This window comes from Triticum dicoccoides, chromosome 7A (assembly GCF_002162155.2).
Source record: "Triticum dicoccoides isolate Atlit2015 ecotype Zavitan chromosome 7A, WEW_v2.0, whole genome shotgun sequence".
Taxonomy (NCBI): Eukaryota; Viridiplantae; Streptophyta; class Magnoliopsida; order Poales; family Poaceae; genus Triticum; species Triticum dicoccoides.
Genome location: NC_041392.1, coordinates 130,275,572 through 130,280,552, shown reverse-complemented (window position 1 = coordinate 130,280,552; position 4,981 = coordinate 130,275,572).

Sequence of the window (4,981 nt, the reverse complement as noted above, 5' to 3'; positions counted from 1 at the left end):
GCCCTATGTTGTTTTGCACTTAGTATTTTCTTTTGATAGTTAAGTGTGTTGTGTGTTCATTTGGATTTTCCGAGTCTTTTCATGCTGCATGTTATTTGGTTCTACGAAATGATTGCTTATGTGGATGCAATGTTTTACTTTATAGATTTTCATCAGAGAGTGACGAATAGTTCTATTAAGTAAATTTCTGAGAGCGATATAATCTTCATCAACTATTACCAGGCAAGTTCACATTTGACCATTCTTCCAATTACCTATGTTTTATATTATGCACTTAGTCCTTTTGTGGTAGGATTGCATGGTAGGATTTATCGTTGCCAGATGGCTATGCCGTTACCTAGTAGTTCATTTTGAGGTAGGTCTGATCTATACAACCTTGTCACCACCGTGTAAGTTTATTTCTGCCTTGCAAATGTAGACATGGAAATTGGGAACTGTTCATGGTGAGACATGAGTGACAAAGTAGTAATCAGGACAAAGACTTGTAAATGAACTACCTGGGCGGTATTTGGTTTGAATGGTGGCGAAGTACAGTGGGAGCATGCATGGTTAATCCATGGTGGTGCACCACTAGTGGTCGGCCGCCCAGGCTCAAAGAGATCAATCGTATTCTCATGTCTAGAAGCTTACGTGTGCAGCCACAAGCCACTATGGGCTCTGGCTTAGTTGAGTAGTTAGTGTGACCCCTTCCAGGATGGGCTAGCAGATGTAGAATGAGTAGGTGTACCGGCCTATCCGTGGGTTAAGGGGAAATACTTTTGAAAGACTATGTCTCGGTCATCTTGTTCTCAAACACCAGGCAGTGCGAGAATTTCAAGGGAGGCGATCGAGTCTTGTGGGGAAAAGTGCGCAAAGCTCTGCAGAGTGTTAAAACCTAATCGATTAGCCGTGTCCCCGGTTACGGACAACTTGAGCATCTAGTAGTGGAAATGCTGGGAGATCTCATCACTCTTAATTAAACAGTTGGGTTTTAAATAAAACTTTGGGAATGGATTGAGTTGGGTTTACCAACTCATCCTATGTTATACAATAGTGATAGAATAATATCTTTTATTCTAGGGAAAACTAGATTTATGCAAAAACTAAACTTAGAGCTTTCCACCAGCCAAATTGCATGTACAAATAGGTTCATTATTCTTATGATGTGACTTGCTAGTACGTTCAATGTACTGACCTACAGGGCTGCAACGTCTTATGTTGCAGGGATTTTTCTCAACTTGCCGTTGGCATTGATGGACTCCACACCCTTATGTGTGTTTCCATTGAGACTTATGAGGTACATACCAGTTTTACGTTATTTATACATGTGGTTGCACGTTGATATATACATTGATGTACTGTGTGTGCCAGCATACCGATCCAGGGATGGCACGGATACACAGAGGTTTGACCGTTTGAGGTCGGGTCGCTACAGGAGGGTCGGCCCTCTCTATGGCGCGCCCAAGGGGGAGTCCTACTCCCAGTAGGAGTAGGTCCCCCCCCCCTTCCCTAGTTGGAGTAGGAGAAGAAGGAAGAGGGAGAGAGAGGGAAGGAAAGGGGAGGCCGGCCCCCCACCCAATTCAGATTGGGCTTGGGAGGGGGTGCGCCCTCCACCTAGCCGCCTCCTCCTCTCTCCCAATAAGGCCCTATAAGGCCCATTGACTCCTCGAGGGGTTCCGGTAACCCCCGGTACTCCGGTAAATGCCCGAACTCATCCGGAACCATTCTGATGTCCAAACATAGCCTTCCAATATATCGATCTTTATGTCTCAGCCATTTGGAGACTCCTAATCATGTCCGTGATCACATCCGGGACTTCGAACTACCTTCGGTACATCAAAAACCATAAACTCATAATACCGATCGTCATCGAACGTTAAGCGTGCGGACCCTACGGGTTCGAGAACTATGTAGACATGACCGAGACTCACTTCCGGTCAATAACCAATAGCGAAACATGGATGCTCATATTGGTTCCTACATATTCTACGGAGATCTTTATCGGTCAAACCGCGTAACAACATATGTTGTTCCCTTTGTCATCAGTATGTTACTTGCCCGAGATTCGATCGTCGGTATCTCAATACCTCGTTCAATCTCGTTGCCGACAAGTCTCTTTACTCATTCCGTAATGCATCATCCCACAACTAACTCATTAGTCACATTGTTTGCAAGGCTTATAGTGATGTGCATTACCGAGAGGGCCCAGAGATACCTCTCCGACAATCGTAGTGACAAATCCTAATCTCGATCTATGCCAACTCAACTAACACCATCGGAGATACCTGTATAGCATCTTTATAGTCACCCAGTTACGTTGTGACGGTTGATAGCACACTAAGTGTCCCTCCAGTATTCGGGAGTTGCACAATCTCATAGTCATAGGAACATGTATAAGTTATGGAGAAAGCAATAGCAATAAACTAAATGATCATAGTGCTAAGCTAACGGATGGGTCAAGTCAATCACATCATTCTCTAATGATGTGATCCCGTTCATCAAATGACAACTCTTGTCCATGGCTAGGAAATTTAACCATCTTTGATTAACGAGCTAGTCAAGTAGAGGCATACTAGTGACACTCATTTTATCTATGTATTCACACATGTACTAAGTTTCCGGTTAATACAATTCTAGCATGAATAATAAACATTTATCATGATATAAGGAAATATAAATAACAACTTTATTATTGCCTCTAGGGCATATTTCCTTCACATCAAACTCAACGTTCATGTTGCATTTCAGTGCGAGAAAAAATCAAGGGTGGAGGGGATACAATTGATGCCATTAGGGATACGCAAGGTAATTTTATTATTGTAGAATGGATTACACCCCACACATATCAGATGTGGTTGTGGCTGAGGTGATTGCAATGAAGAATGGCCTTGCATTGGTCCAAGGTTGGGGTTTTATCACGCCATAGTCGAAACTGATACTCTAGAAGTTATAAATGCATGTTCGGGCTCGAAAACATAGTGGTGTGATGCACTGACAATCTTTATGAGTTGTGTGGATTTGGTAGTGGCAATTGGGAATGTTGAATGCAAGCATTGTCACCAACAAGTAAATCAACTAGCTCATGAGGTATCTAGGTCGTGTTCCGGTGTAAAACTCTGAGTACATTAGTTAATGAACCCCCTAGCCATATTCTTAGCGTCCCGTTGAACCATATAAGTGTCATTTGATGATCAATAAAGTTTGCATGTTGGTGTTCCCTAAAAAAATGTTTAGTATTTCCCAATGATATTATTCCAAATTGCCACCTTAACGAGACACAAATGCAAAGGGTTATAAATTATATTTCATAGTCCCTAGGTAGACGTCAAGATGCGGGGACGGCCAGATAGACCGTAGGCGCGATGCTACAGTTCGAGTGGGGCAACATTGCTGCAGCCCGCAGCTCGGTGCAACAATAGGAGCCTCGATGATGTACACGCCTGAGAGGGCGCATCGGCAAACAACAGCGTGGACCTTCGGGCGGCGACACTGTGGCCTGAAAGGGCAAAAGCAATGACAGCCTATTGCTCGATTGGTGGAGGTGTGTTTGTGCTTAGTGGTGATCTTCATGGGAACCTGTGGAGGTGCGTGCAGACGTTTGATCAGTCTAGTCAAGAGGCAAGGATGGATGCGTCCCGGTCGAAGAAAGCAATGACGATGGCTGGCGTAGATTCATGTGTAGACGAAGCAACCTGTAAGGGTTGCTAGAACGTCACTCTCTTCTTTGTGTAGTGGTGTTGCGGAGGTGGCCGGTGTAGTCACCACCGACGTCGAAGTAACGACGTGTGAAGGTTTGATAGGTGGTGGGCAGTGCAAAGCGATCTCAAACCGGAACATGGAAAAAGAATTTGCCAGTCAAGCAACCAACAGGGAGAGAAAATGGTCAATGGATTAGAGATCGACCTCCTCGGGGCAGCGTGGCGCGGAAGTAGTGGTGAAGCTAAGAGCAATTCTAGCAGATGCCGCAAAACCTCACCGGCCCGCATAAATCCAGCAGTTTTTGCGTTTTTTTAGGCTCGAGTAGAAACGCTCTATCTAGCTCGGCCCGTAGTTTTTTTACAAGCGGCCTGCATATTTCCCCTCTGCCCCTATATCTATGGGTTGGGGCGTTTTAGGGTTCGCTAGCTCCATATCCTCCGCCCCTTCGTCGTCTCCTTAGCTCTCTCCAGTGAGAGATTCCGAGTGGTCCCGTCCATTTCTCGCCGATCCATGGCCGGAGTGGCACGCAGGTGTGGGAGCCGAGGCAGATCGCCGTCGCACAAGTGCGCCTAACACAATGCGGAGGCCGACAGCTCCATACGGCCCGCCGTCGAGCCATGGCGCGCAAAATTGGCGGGCTCTACCACAGCAGCAGCCGGGGCACGTGGGCTCGCTTCTTCGAGCTTGGTGATGCTCTTTGGCCGCACGCCAAGAGTTGTCTCGAGGCGGAGGAGGAGCTCCTCAGTGCGCAAAAGGCGGTGGCGGCCGGAGAAGATGGCGCCGCCGAATGGCTCGCGGTAGCGAAGGAAGACCACGTGCTCGCCAACGCGTGTTGGAGGTCCGCCGAGGCCTTCTACCTCGGCGTGGAGCCATGGGCCGGCAATCCCTAGCTTTAATAAATTAGTTTACTACGTTTGTATGCTATGGAATGTAGATGAACTCCGGGGGTGAACTTTGTAGCGCGAAATTGGCGAAGCCACATATAAGCTAGGTAGTCAATTGACTACCCAACTTTTTGATAAAATCAACATATACATGTGTACATCTTGTAGAAAATAAATAAAAATTCATATATCTGACTACACAACTTCAAATTGACTACACAATATTGAACTTATGGCACCACCAATCATTTTAAATTTGTAGTATCGTTTAGCATATTTGTTCTGTCGTGCCATGCGCGATACCACAAATTCGTTTTAGTCCTTTTGTGGTACACATTTTTACCGCATCTGCTAGAGTTGCTCTAAGTCTAAGAACTTATGGCTGATACCATGAAAGAGGGTTAATGAGAGAGAGAGAG